The sequence below is a fragment of the Papaver somniferum genome, chromosome 1 (assembly GCF_003573695.1).
Source record: "Papaver somniferum cultivar HN1 chromosome 1, ASM357369v1, whole genome shotgun sequence".
NCBI classification, from domain to species: Eukaryota; Viridiplantae; Streptophyta; class Magnoliopsida; order Ranunculales; family Papaveraceae; genus Papaver; species Papaver somniferum.
Window position 1 is genome coordinate 198,322,326 of NC_039358.1, and position 15,183 is coordinate 198,337,508.

Below are 15,183 nucleotides of genomic sequence, written 5' to 3' on the forward strand. Positions count from 1 at the left end.
CGCACCTGCATTTGATATCACATGTATTGGTTATTAGTGCCTTTTCTGTCGAACACACTCAACAAGGAGGGTCATCGGGCCCGATACTATGCCCCAACCGAGGTATCTCATCACTATCTTTTAGATTCAGTGGAAGGGTTATAGTCTCCCTAGGTCTAGGCCCGATAATCCCGAGTGGTTATCGATCAACCAACTCGGGAAAGTGGTCACGACCACCTGCGATGGGGGTAACCTTTAAGATGTAAGTAGGTTACCTAGCTGAGAAGAAATCGTATCTTAACAACCTTTGGTATTTGGATTCCAACCACCAGTACCCTTAGGCTACCTCAGCACTTGCACACTGCCACTGCCCCGAGTATCGAATATCTAGTCGACTGTAAGTCACCTCGACACTTCCACACTGGCTTTTCCCTGAGTACGAATGACCATTCGAGTGTAAGTCACCTCGGCACTTCCTCACTGGTTTTTCCACGAGTATGAATGACCATTCGAGTGTAAGTCACCTCGGAACTTCCTCACTGGCTTTGCCCCGAGTACGAATGACCATTGGTCGCTCATGTCATATTTCCTACCCCTCGCGGTTTTAAAGAAATGAATGACAAGTATGTTTACCTGTTTCCCTCGAACCCCTCATGGGTAATAGAGTTTCAGATGTTGAGCGTTCCACGGTTTTAACTCGGGTTTGCTGTCTGGTTTGAGTAATCGATAAGCTCCCTCGCCAGCTTTAGACACGATTGTGTATGGTCCTCCCCACCTTGCCGCTAGTTTACCGCCCTTTTTGTCACGTTCCCAATCGGCTAGATATTTCAACACTAACTGCCCCGGTTGAAACTCTCTTGGTCGAACTCGTTTGTTGTATTCTCGTTGTAATCTCCTTTGGTAATTCTCCATTTTTTGCAACGCCATCTCCCTTGTTTCCTCCAAGTCATCGAGCTTGGCCAATATTAGATCTGCCGATATGTTTCGCCTCCAGGCTTCAGTTCTTGTGGTGGGTATCATTGCTTCAGTTGGTAGTATCGCTTCGGTTCCATAGGTCAGCATGAAAGGTGATAGCCCTGTTGCTTCCCTTCGAGTGGTTCGATAGGCCCATAAAACATTGTAGAGTTCTTCGCACCAATTACCGTATTCTCCATCTAATTTTTTCTTCATATTGTCGGATAGTTTTTTTGTGATCTCGGCCTGCCCATTACTTTGAGGGTATATGGGGGTAGCCTTGCTTTTTCTGATGTTGTAGGTGTTAAATAGTAGGTCGATGTTTTCTCCCTGGAGTTTTTCCATTATCCGAGACGATGGCCGCCGGTACTCCGAAACGACATATGATGTGCTCCCAAATGAACCTGAAGACGTCCTTGTCACGGATATGTCTCAGTGGTGCCGCCTCCACCCATTTAGTGAAGTAATCCGTCGCTACTATTAAGTATTTTCTCTGCCCCGATCCCACATGTAATGGTCCCACGATATCGATCCCCCACTTTGCGAAGGGCCAGGGGCTTACTACCGAGTTTAGAGTTACTGAAGGTGCATGTATCTTCTTACCAAACCGCTGGCATTCTTGCAAGCTTGCGCCATTTGTTTTGCATCATCGTTCATATACGGCCAGAAGTATCCCATCGTTTTCGCTCTCGCTGACAGACTTCGTCCCGAGCTGTGATTTCCGGCTGCTCCATAGTGTAGTTCATTCAAGATTGTCTGGCCTTCTTCCTTACTTAAGCATCTTAAGAGTGGTCCCAGGTATGATTTCCTGTATAGGATTCCGTCTCTTAGCTCGTAAGCGGCCGATTTGCTTTTCACTTTGTTGATCTCGGGTCGCCCCTTGGGTAACTCGCCTGTCTCCAAGTACGAATGAATCGGCTTTCTCCAATCTCCGTCCGGATATCTGTCGGCCGTGTTGATAGCCACGTCGACGTGCACCTCGGGTGTCTCTGGTATAGATGGGGCGAGGAGTCTCATGACACGAATACCCTCCACACTTGGGTCTGTGAGCTGGGATGCAATATGCCAATGCGTCCGAGTGTCGATTATCTTTTCTGCATATGTGGAAATTTGATGCTGGGGATCTGGTCGATATAGAATTCGAGCTCCCAGTACTTCTGCAAAATCGGGTCGTGGATGGCGTATTTGCCTGTGATTTGTCGGATCACCAACTGCGAGTCGCTAGTTAGTCTTACATCTTGTAGGCCCATCTCGACGATTAATCTCAGGGCGTGAATCGCAGCTTCGTACTCGGTGACGTTGTTTGTCGCCTTAAATTCCAATCTAAACGAATGGACCATTTTTCGTCCCTTTGGTGTGGTAAAGACTATCCCAAGTCCCGATCCATCTTTGTTCGACGCTCCATCGACGAATACTTCCCAACGTGATGGGCTACTTGCTTCGAGTAAGTCGGCCGGGTCTTCTCGATCTTCTTCCATTCCGGGTATGTCCTCGACCTCATCTTCGTCGCTTAGTGGAAAATCTGCCAAGAAATCTGCCACTACTTGTGCCTTCACTGCTGTCCTCATTTCGTAGAAAACATTGAACTGTTTAATTTGCGCCCCCCATTTGGAGATCCTTCCAGATCGGCCTGCATTGTCCAGTACCCCTCAATAGGTGATTTTGTGAGCACGCGGATCCGATGGGCTTGGAAATACGTCCTTAGCTTCAGGTGGCGAAAGCTAGCGCTAGAATCATCTGTTCCATCCTTGTATAATTTTTCTCGGCCGGACTTAATGTTTTGCTGATGAAGTAAACAGGTTTTCCTCGCTCCCTTCATTTCGAACTAAGACTGCACTGATAGCATATGAAGTTGCTCCGAGGTATAATGTGAGGACCTCCGATGGCTCGGGTCTTTGTAATACTGGAAGACTTGCAAGATGTAGCTTAATATTCTGAAACGCCTCCTCACAGCGTCCGTCCATTTGAATTTCTCTCCCTTTTTAAGAGTGCTAAAGAAATCCTTGCATTTGTCGGACGACCGAGATATGAATCGCCCCAATGCTGCTATACTTCCGTTCAGCTTTTGTACGTCTTTTATTGTGGCTGGTGACGGCATCTCGAGGATGGCTCTGACTTTCTCGGGATCTGCTTCTATCCCCTTTGGAGTGATGATATATCCCAAAAATTTGCCCGATGTGACCCAAAAATCGCATTTGGTCGGGTTAACTTTCATTTTATATTCTCTCATCGTTCGAAAATTTCCCGCAGGTCTCGGATGTGATTCTTGGCTAGGCGACTTTTTACTAGCATATCGTCGACATAGACCTCAATGGTGTTGTGGATCTGGTCTTCAAACATGTCGCCCACCAACCTCTGATATGTGGCGCCTGCATTCTTCAGCCCAAACGGCATCTTGGTGTAGCAGTATAGGCCCCTTGGTGTGAAGAAGGAGGTGTGTTCTTGATCCTCGGGAGCCAGCGGGATCTGGTTATACCCCGCGTATCCGTCCATCAATTAGTGCCTCGTACCCCACTATAGATTCCACCAGTTGATCGATACTTGGGAGAGGGAAACTGTCCTTCGGACAAGCTTTGTTCAGGTCGCTGAAGTCGATGCAGATTCTGACTCCTCCGTTTCTCTTTGGTACCACGACCATGTTAGATATCCACTGTGGGTAGTGCGATTTCCTAATTATTCCCGATTCCTGTAACTTCTTTAGCTCCTTCCGACGGCCGTCTGTAATTCTGGCGACTCGCCTCATCTTTTGTCGGACTGGTTGAAGCTTGGGTCGATCTTAATGGTGACAGCATACCTCCGGTCTATACCCTCCATATCGTGCATGCCATGCGAATGCGTCCATGTTTTCCTTTAGCACCGCCACGAGCTGGTTTTTTTCGTCTATAGTAAGGACCCGATCCTTACTACCTTGGTTCTTCTACAGTTCCCAAATTAATCTCCCGAGTAGGTTCCACGGCCGAGAAGTTTGGTTTTGATTCCTTCATCGGTGCGTCTCCTTTAATTGCTATGAAGGTCGTTCCTTGTTTCGTAAGTCATGACCGCCTGCGAAATAACTTTTCCAGTCTCTGCGACTTTGGCTTCTTTAGCCTTTTCTTCTCTCCTTTGTCGTGCTCGCTCCTCATTTATCTGGGCATCGACCTGCACTGTCGGGATGCCTCCACCTCAGCTATCCCCTTGTACGTTGGGAATCGTAGCCTTTGATGATAGCGATGCCACTCCTTTGATTCCCGATCCATCTTCCGATATAGCTTCATAGGGCGAGGCGACATCACCACACAGAATGTGTTAATATCTAGGTAACCACCTCTCCGATACCCTTAGGTTACTTCTCCCTTTGGGATGGTTACGGTCCCATTAAAACCGTAGATACGATATGTCGATGGGACGAGTATATCATCTGACAACTCCATCCTCTTGAACGTATCGTAGAAGAGTACTTCGACTGAGCTCCCACTATCTACTAGTATCCTTCTTACCCCCCATTCCTCAATCAGGGTGATAACCAAGGGATCACTGTGAGCTTGGCCGTTCATCGGGACATCCTGAGCCGAGAAAAAGATGGGTCGCATCATCCAGGTTCCATCGGCAAAGCTTTTGCTACACTGAAAATTTCCTTCCCATTATGATCTCTTGTGGATTCTTGACATGATTCCAGGATTCAGATTGTACGCTTGAGTGGCGAATGGGAAATCGTGTTGACAAACTGCGTGGATCTGTCGATCCGGACCTGATGAGGGTGCATCGGGCGCTGCGGTCATCTGGGGGTGTCGGACGAACTGTCTCAGATAACCATCTCGAATAAGGTGTTGCACGATGTCTTTACTTCTCGACAGTTATTTGTAGAGTGGCCTCGATATTGATGATAATGGCAATACTTTGGGTGATTCTTGGTCTCCTCGAACTGTATCCCTCTTGAAGCTGGGTATATGATATCACTCCTTTTCTCGACCTCTTTGAAGATTTCTTCTAGTGGAGCATTCAAAGGGGTGTATGTTCTCGCCTCGTGCCTTAGCCTCTTTCCTTTAGCTAACCATTCCTTCTTCCCATTTCCTCGGGTAGGTGGGCTCGGTCTCTTCTTGGGCCGACGTTGAACATCGACCGATGTCGACTCGGGCGCCGCACTAGCCTCTTGCACTCCCCTATCCCTTGATTCCTCATGAATTTCTTCTAGGGCGATGAAATGCTCTTGCATTTTCCTCATTTCTTTCAATATATGTGGTTTTTTAGTAAACATGGCTATCCAGATGGGGTCCGACCTCCCAAGTGCGTTTTCGAACCGGAATATCTGCTGGTCGACTGATACTTTCCCAATTTTTGTACACAAATTTCTACATCTATCGGTCAATGATCTGAGAGGTTCTCTGAACCTTCGGGCCAAAGTGAATAACATGTTGACCCTGGGCCGAGGTCTGCTGTTGTGCACGTATGTTTCAAGGAAGGCTTCGACTAGAGTCTCATAACTGTCGACTGTTCCTGGTGCGAGGTTGTATAAATATTTCCTTGCCTCGCCTTCCAATCTTGTAGGGAAGAACTTGCACATTACCACCTCATGGTTTTTCCATTGTATTACGGACATTGTGTACATCTTCAAATGCTCAACTGCGTCTTCCGTGCCGTCGAACCTTGATGGGAAGGTGGGGAGCGTGCACTTATGTGGGAAGGCCCTTAGTTCTAGCTCTTGGGTGAAAGGGGTCCTCTCGGCCTCGCTTATGACCTCGGAGAGCTTATCTTCTTCGCCGGTTTCTGACAACTTCCTTATCTTTTCCTCTAACTCTCTTAGCTTGGCTTCAGTCGCATTGTCGGACCTTGTGTTTCTCTGTTGATTATTCCTCTCGTTCCTTTAATCGTCTGTCGATGAATCTTCGGGTGGACCGTATCTTCCGATAGGTGGTGTTAGGGGTGGTCCTGATCGACCAGAATTGCTTGGTCCTATTGCAGGTGGTACCTGCCCGATTCGGCCTTTATGTCCTGATATCCCTCGGCTAGAAAATCCTCTCGACCTCGACCTTAAGTTCCGTAGAAGATAGTTCTCGAACTCTAGAGCTAGGTTCCTTTGCTGAAGATCCCTTAAAGACGCCTCTTGCCTTCTTTGGCTTTCTAGAATTGCGAGTAATGTTGGATCTGTACTCTCATGGCTATAGTAACCATTTGGATGGCCTAAATGGGCAGGGGTGGTGCCGTCATCACAGGTGGTGGAGGTGGTACAGTGGGGGGTATCTGAGTCGATGTAGACGGATCGATTCTGATAGTTGTTTCTCGTCCTAGTTGTACTCGCCTTAGTCGTTCTTCCTCTCGCCCGAGGACTTCTTGATACTCAGCTTGTCGTCTGATGTTTCGTCTCTGAGCATGCAGGATTAATGCTTCCTCATCATCTTCCGTGTTTGACGCGGTAAGTCCATCTATTTGATCATCCCTCCTTGGGGGCGAGGCGATTCGCTCCAGAGGCAATGGGTCATCGTCTCGTCCTAGATCGATCTCCTCGTCCACAGTTGGCTTACCCCTTGCAGCAGCTCGTGATTCCTATGGTGGTGGATGATGATGTGACTCAATAATGTTGTAGTAAAAAGGTTCGTAAGACTTGTGAAAGCAAAAGATTCTAGATTTAATTTTTTAAACTAAAAATATAACAAACTCAAATAAAGTGATATCAAGATATTGGGAATAACCAAGAAACTAGAATCCACTATTACACATGAATGAATGATCTCAAATATTTCATAACTCTAATTAGCCTTTTAATCCTTTATATCTTAATTCACAAATAATCAAACATATTCTCAAATATTAATTGTATCCTCTAAGCATAGATTATCTAAACAAAGCATAACCTATCTAATTGAATCACAACTAATGAAGAAAATTATGTAAACTTTTAAGAACTTTGCAAAAGCAGTAATTGAGTGAATTATAATTACATATTAGAGAAAATGAAATAGTTACCCATTATTCATGTGTGAATAGATTCATCCATTGCCTTGGTTACGCGAGAATTTATCCTCTCATCATGTTGTTGGAAACACGCTCAAAAATCATTATTATTGCTCAAAGTTTTTACAAATGATGAATTGGAGAAAACCTATTAAAAATCGGGTGTTTGCAACGTTTTTAATTGTTGCAAAACACTGTTACATAAAACTATTAAAGCCAACAGTCGATGTTAAGCTTCTACGACCCCCGCCTATGTGTCGTTATCACTGTTGATAAACGACTGTCTCCGCGAGTCTGTTCTTCGTGTTCTTGGTGTTCTTCATCATCAGCAGCAGCAGAAACAGAGTTTGATCAACTCGTGATTTCTTGCTCCTGAGCTATCCTCTCGACCTCCAACTCTCGACCCCATCTCTATGAATACCCAACACCTTATATATACCCAACAGGTGAAGAAAATCCTCTGTAATAACTCACAGTGATCTCCAAATATTCAGCAGTGAAAATAATGTTTTCTGGAATATTTTCTTCCCTGAATTAACTCTTCACGCAGCTGAATTGTGTGTAGACACTCCAAACACGTTATTACACGCCTCAGATGAAGTAAAATACTCTCAAGCCACACTCTAACCTTCCAAAGATAGTGAAATCTCGAGAATATCTCTCGGAATATATACACATCCCTATTTGACTTCAAATTCATGTTGCGGATCAGTTCACTCGATTCTGATGGACTTACCATTCCTGTTTAGCTGCAACAGCTCCTGAATCTTCGTACAAATCCTCCAAATACAAAATAGGGATAATCGGGTTTTCAAAAGAAAAACACGCCCTGACTTCTTCAATTTAAATCTCCAGCCAATTGTGACCCAAAGCAGCGATCATACTATGCCTGTTAAGCTTAAACAGGACTTCCCATGTAATTTCAGCGATTGAGTCTCCTTGAATCTTCGCCAAAACCGAAACCTAATTTCTGTTGAAGAAGAACCAATTTTCCCGCCAAAACTGGAATTTGAAATGTTGGAGATGACCTCCCCCTAACCAAACCGCGGGTGCGAATAGCAGGTGACCAATTGAGGTGCCCCTTATCCAAAGTGAGGGTGCCTTTAGTAATTTTTCTCCGGGTGTCCGAAAAGCACTTTTCGAGCAACTTTTTCCACATAAGTGTACTTCTCCAAAAACACCTAAACAAACATAAAAACACCATAATAAGTACGAAATCGAGTACTAACAATACGAAACATTGAGGACAAATTAGACACATAAATGCGTCTATCAAATACCCCCAAACTTATTATTTGCTAGTTCTCGAGCACAACTAAAAAAATAAATAAAACCGAGTTAATCTTGGGAGGATTTACCAGAGGTGTACCCACAGAACCTTTACTACAAATCCTAGATATCTATGCAGAACCTTGGAAGGCACTAAAGAATCTCCTTGGTTGGCATAGCTATTGACTACAGGAGGAAGTACCCTGATGCGAAATTCCAATTGATGTACACGGGTTTGAACTCAAGCATACTAAAATTCATATAAAGTGACATAGCTCTACTCAGATAGTTTCTGGACATCATAACCGGAGTCAACCAATCACATGGAAAGATTAAAAAGATGGATAAAGAAAAAGATGGTTTAAAGTGAATGGTGTTTCCCATATCTGTCTGAAGGCCTCTGCCAGGATGAACCGATCCTAATGGACTGAGATACCGGTCAGACTAATATCAACACAACTGGCATATACAAGGGGACCAACGGTCGATAATCCTAACTCTAGGTCAACACAACTGGCATATACAAGGGCGCTAGTGGTCGACTTTATTGAATTTATTCCTGTTGGTCTGATGGTTTGGTCTTAATCACCCTATTTTTTATTTTTATTTTTTTTTATTTTTTTTTGGTATCTCAATCACCCTATTTCACCCTAGCAAAGGTAACAACTTGAATCGTGTTCCCCATCAAATCACTTAAAAAATAAAAAACAGAAGGATTAGGATTCTACGAGATATGGCGAAACTACCATGTTTTTTTCTAACACCTGAGCTCTGTGCTTTTATGAATAGACTCTTTAGATGTTTTCATCTAATCAGATTGGTTCCTCAACTCCAACAACCAAGATGTTACCATCCACTTAGATTGGTTAGTGCCGACCTTAATAAGCATAAATTTCTAGGCTCTGGAGTTTATTTATTGCAACAAAAAGTTTCTTCCCCACCCCCAAACTTAAATCTAACATTGTCCTCAATGTTCTAAAATTAAAAACATGAACAATGAGAAATTATTACCACTTGAAGTAAAAGAGTTAAGAAAAGATATTACCGTGGTGCATGGGCATGGGTTACCTCCCAAGAAATGCTAAGTTTAAAGTCTTCAGCCAGACATTGGAAGAATTAGTCACCTCGTAAAATCATATAGCAGTAGCCGGAATAATTGTGGGTCATCTGGATCAAAAAGTATTACCCACAAGAAGAGGAAAGTGCAACAGACCAAGAAGATACCGAACATACCCTCGCTTAAGACAACTACATCTAGTTGTGGTTCAGGTTCAGGCTCTATAAAAGTGTCTAAAGAAAAAGCTTTCATCGGTTGGATTTCCTCAAAGCTAAGATCCGGTTCAGGCATTAGAGTCTGGAAAAACTCAACTAAGAACTTAGAAGCACATAACAACAACCTGAATAATTGGGGATCTTCTAAGTCAATTAGATTTGAATCACACAGCTGACCACAATTAAAGAGGTGATCTTCCTTAAGAAAATGTGTCGACCCTAATATCCTAAAGTAATTAGGTTTAGTCTCAAAACTTAATAACCGACACATCTGAAAATCATAAGTTCCCACAATTGGTTGAAAAGTTTTTGGTGGGAAAACAAAGTCAATCTTGGTATCATAGCCTGGGTTAACCACATCAACCAGAGGATGGGCGGTTTCTAACAACTGAGCTTCTCTATGGACATCATTAGGTTCGGTAAAACATGTATGAAGATAATTTTGTAAGATGGTTGAGGCATAAATGTCAAGTCCTACACGAGGGAACTTTCTAAGAGTTAAAGCACATGGAGAATGATAATCACCCCCAAACTTAAAGTTTTCTGTGTCTCTAGAAAGACTAGTCACAACTTCCCTAATTTCTAGGTCATCAGATTCCTGGAAATGGTCAATTGATTCTTCTAAGTTGGGTTCATCCTCACTCATTTCTAAGAGTTTATCATCTTCTAAGACTAGTGTTTCTAAATCGCTAGATTCTAAAACAGTATTCTCAAGGTAAACTCTTTCCTCTAAACCATCATCACAATCATATAAAGGATTATCAGCGGAATTTTATAGTAAAGGCTCATTAACTAAGTTGTTAATCATAATAACTTCCTCTGATTCATGGATAGGCACATCAAATAATGGATTATCCAACACACTGCAGGCTAAAGGATCATGAACTGCATCGTCTAAAACGGTGGTATCTCTAGTCAAATCCTCATCCTTTTGAATAGGTGAATAATTATTAAAATTATTTGGATTTGAACTAGAAACAACACTATCATTATAAAGCTCAATTGGAGTAACAAATTCCTGATCACATGCCTACATATTTCATGTTCTTCATCAATATTATCCTCATCATAGTCATCATTATTATAACATGAAAAAGATCGAACCTCATCAAAACAAGTAGTGCTACCAATTCTAACCTCGTTATCTTGATTATGTAAATAACTATCTTCATTCTCAAGGGTATTATTGGATATACTATATTGGCAATTCAAGTAATTTCGAGCAATTCTTTCGTTCGTCTCGGTTATCCTTTTGAGGTGGTCTTCTAAAGAAGGTTCACTCATTATTGTAGTTCTTTCGTCTATAATTATATTATTCATCTCAGCTAACTTACGCGTCGACTCAGCTAACTTCCTGAGGGACTCTTCTAAAGGAGGAATAGGAACAGAGGGATCATAAAAAGGACTACTTTTCAATAGTTTGATTATATCTTCTAGAGACGAAGAACTAGTACTATAATCTTCTTGCTCGTAAGAGTGCTGCACGTGTGGATAGTAATTGGGCTCACCAGGGTATGACCCAGAACCTTCGAAAGGTTGGCGTTCCCAACCACTATTCACACTATCACTAGTCCAGAAGGGGCTATAAATGACGAACGAAATCTGTTATAAAACATGATTTATCACGGTTTTCATCTGTCATTCGAACCGTTATTTATTTGGTGTGACTCTTTATAAATGACAAATAGAGTATGTTATTAAATATAGCGAATAAAATTTGTGATTTAAAGCCACGCACATAATCTGTAATTAAATATCACAGTTTTTGTATGTAAAATATAATAACGGTTAGTATATGTTATAATTGAGGCATTTTCATTAAAAAGAAAGACTAATTCGAATCAGATTTTGGTAGTCTGATTTTTTGGCTATTGAATCAGATTTTCGTAGTCAGATTCAGATTTTGTTGCGTGATTTAATTTTGATTCAGATTGGTGTATCTGAAACTGGTTTTGGTTGAATCTAAACGGGACTGAAAGCGAAATATAAGCTTAAACAAATGGTTGAAATTAACTTTATTAATTATCCAGAATAATATACAAATCGAAAGAGAAATACTAACAACCCAAAGACACATTTTGAACAATAAAACTGAACTGTCGCCTTGCCAACTCTGAATTACTCGCTTTATAAGTTTCTGGCCCACTTAAACTTTTCACCTCTTGAAACATTTCCAAGTACTTCACCATCTCTATCGCATAGCATCGCACTTGCATCTATGATTTGATCAATCATGCAATCACGGGTTTGCAATATCAACACCAAAGAAAGCATTTTCCTCGGCCAGTTTCAGTAAAACTCTCTGTACAAATGTCCCCCAAACACATTCCAGAAATTATCTTTTTTAAAATCTGTTGACATTTATCGAAAACTTAGATTGAAGGCGACTGCTATTCTGGAAAAGATTGACAAGTGGAGAATGTCAGTCAAATATAAAATTGCAGTTGAATATTACCTGTTCACCAGCATTAGACTCTGGAGATCCAGAGAATGATCGTGTTCTGTTAGAGAAAGATGTGCTTATTGTGCCATTCACCTACATTGATCAAGTCATACATCTCAACAAACACAAGAAAGTTTTACCCTGGAAAGGGTTAAACCAAGAAGAGGCCACTGTAATCTTACGAGAATTGCCACACACACATAAACCCCTTTCCTTTCTATTGCTTTTGTCAATTTGCCACCGCATCTTCACCAACCTGGTTACACAAATTTTAAGAGTTTCAAGATTACACACAAATAGTGGTTTAGGAAAGGCAAGATTAAAATGAAATGGCACCCAGGTTAACTTACGTATTGCATCATATACAGATACATATCCAGCACAATCAATAAATGAGACTATAACTCTGCGAAAACTTACAAACGAAAGTGCCAAAATTTGATGGCATAAGCCTGCAAATCATTCAACATATGCATTGAACACAGAACAACCTCATAGAAAGATACAACGGAGGCTCCAACAATCATAGAAACTGCCATCCAAAAGTTTGTACTGAGACCAAACACGGTGCTGGAATATAATCCTGGAACAGAAAATTGTGCAATATTTATAATCATGATTGATCTCGAAAAAATTCAGGGTCCCAAATTTAATTTGAAATGCAATACTAACATTGTTGTACAACAGAAGTTTATAACTGGTTTTCGACAGTATCGGGCAGCTAAAGTCCACATAGAACAGCAGTTAAACATCTTCCAAGCATGTAAGCAGATCCTAACAAAAAAAGAAAAAAGAGTAGCCATAAGTAGAATTGGTTTTCAACACCCACGTACCAATGCAAGTGCATTCGGTTCTTAATGACTAGTAATACTACTGACTTACAGATCCTGCATAGTATCCAATATCTTCATCCCTTTTCGATGACATTGAAGTCGTTTACCTATAATGACAATATTGGGAATAAATTTCGACATTCGCTTTCAATAAAATTCGTAACTTTGAAGTTTTCAAAGTTCTATGAATTAAAATCCTTGCTCACCAGAAAGTATTAGTATGGAAACATAGATGCTGTGGAAGACCTGGAAAACAAAACCCAAAAAGAAACATCACTAGAGTTACACTCCCATATAAATCTCAGCTCGACATTAATTAACAGGAACATCACTTACCAGAGCATAATGGGACAATCACTTTCATTGAGACAAACCGAATAAATCTTAAACCCACACACCCAAATGAAAAGTTTGCAAAGCCGCAAAATTTCAAGTCTCAAACAACTTTCAAAGACCAGAATCTCAACAAACTAACTCTAGGACACAGCAAGCTAAAATACATTGAAATAAAAAAAAAAACTCCCATGCTCTGAAACTATAAAGAATATCAATAAAATATACAAAATTGGAAAATCTTCACAAAATTACTTCTATAAGATAAAATCCCTAATTCTAGGAGATAATATTCACAGATTTAGGTCTAAATCAAACATGATTAAAAAAAAATATTGAAGGTGAGGATTTATACCTGATTAATCAACCAACTGTTATCAGATTGTTGATTGGTTTTCGATTTTAGGAACAAAATCGAATTTCTAGGGTTACAAATTTTCAAGTTCAAGTTGTATGGATCTAATTTTCTGAAGTATAGGTTATGCCTAGGGTATAAGGATTAAGAAGTAAACGACTTGCTATCAGATCAAATCTGGAGAGAAAGAGAAGGTGTCGAAATAAAGGTTTTAGGTAAGAGAGTCTTAGAGATGAATTTGACATCTTCTTATTCATCTCCTCTATGTTTGCCGAGCGAAAAAAAAAAAAAGAGAGATAGCGGTTTGAAGAGGTGAACTCGGAAACCACTTTTCTTTTGGTTTTGGGGTTTGTTATGAAAGACGGATGGCAAGTATGCTGGTGGATAACCATTTCCAGACTTGTAAAAACGTGGCATTTTTTGCTAAGACGTGACTAACCATTTTTGGGCATATAATAGAAACTACTGGTGTGTGTATAAATACTAAAATATATGTCGGATTTGTTGTGTGATTTTATGGTCATTGTTAAATCACACACCTAGAAAATTGTCACGTTTTAGAATGACAGTTTTTTTATGTTAAATGATGGACCCCACTGTTTTCATATTATATGACGAAATTTGTTTGTGAAAACATATTCACATGGTCAATCTGTCATTTAAAAACGTGATATATAGTCCTTTCTGGACTAGTGTATGGTCATAAAAAGAGTGATGTCCATATTGTTCAGTTGGATATTCATATTCATTGTGATGGCTATTATAATACCAGTTTGACATCCTAACTGCAAAGGACTTCCACACAAGCACAAACAAGGATGACTCGACCACAACAAGCCTAATTTATCTAGCAAACAAAAAGCATGATGGCTCCCTTAGATTGCTTCTAGACCAGCTTCTAATCATTCGAAAGGGAATTCGCTATAATTTGAGCAAACCCCTCTGGAATCAATCCGAGTTAAAGTAAGTTGAATTGAGGCGAGGGAAGATCAGTGGAGCTTTGATACCCAAGGCCTCACCGGAATTACAAGGCGGCGCATGCACGCATTCAACTCACAGAAACCATCATGAACTTCAAAGTATGCTTAAAAGAGTAACCAATATTTTTCGAATGACTTTCCTATTAAGCTCGTTACCCTATCGGTCTCGTTCTAGTCAGTATTTTAAGCTTAGGTTCGCGTAGTTATCGTTTTCCTAAGGCGGGAAAGAAGATAACGATGATGAAATCCGAACCCTTATCTTATATGGTCAGTCCTTGCCCTTTACTAGGAAATTAAAGCAGCCGTATTCAGTTCCTCGACATATATGCAAACGAAGGAATACAGTAACTCGCTAGCAGGGGATTCACGAGTGTTTCGACAAACTTACCTCCCGTTCCAGACGGGGAATGAACCGTTGTAGTCGACTCGGGCCACGACTCCTATGTCATGTACGAACCCGAAGGACCGAGGTGATATCGTAATCACCGTCCTTCTCTGCAAACAGTTTAATATTTAAATTACCCTTCCGTAGGGTTTAAAAATAATATCCCAAAGTTTAAAGTACAAAGTCCAAAAAAATAAAGTACAAGGGAAAAGGAAAGTCTATAAAAAAATAAAAACAATTAAAAGTTTCTCTCTTTTTTTTTTCTCTCTTTTTTTATAAAAAAAATTCCTCTACTTTCGCTCCTTTCGCTTTTCCTTTTACTCCAAGTCTTTAAGTATTCACCAAAAGCTTTGGCAAAATTTTCTTTCGCTCCAAATTCCAAATTCTGTAAGGAAAAGACAAAAATTCAAAAACGTAAAGAAGAACAAAAAGAATAAAAACAAATAAAAACC

At 40.9% G+C, this 15,183-nt stretch overlaps 1 long non-coding RNA gene across 5 annotated transcripts; it reads right to left on the reverse strand.

Annotated features, from left to right (window-relative positions):
* Positions 1–11,398: 11,398 nt before the first annotated feature.
* On the reverse strand, positions 11,399–13,680 carry LOC113311559. Of its 5 annotated transcripts, XR_003341604.1 has the most exons (8): positions 13,367–13,680; positions 12,885–12,924; positions 12,728–12,785; positions 12,518–12,619; positions 12,266–12,428; positions 12,028–12,101; positions 11,858–11,938; positions 11,399–11,753 (listed from the first exon to the last, which is right to left on the reverse strand). It is a non-coding gene; the product is annotated as an uncharacterized LOC113311559 (long non-coding RNA). The 5 variants fall into 5 exon arrangements; XR_003341601.1 differs by having other exon boundaries at positions 11,858–12,101; XR_003341602.1 differs by having other exon boundaries at positions 11,858–12,101; positions 12,196–12,428.
* Positions 13,681–15,183: the final 1,503 nt, after the last annotated feature.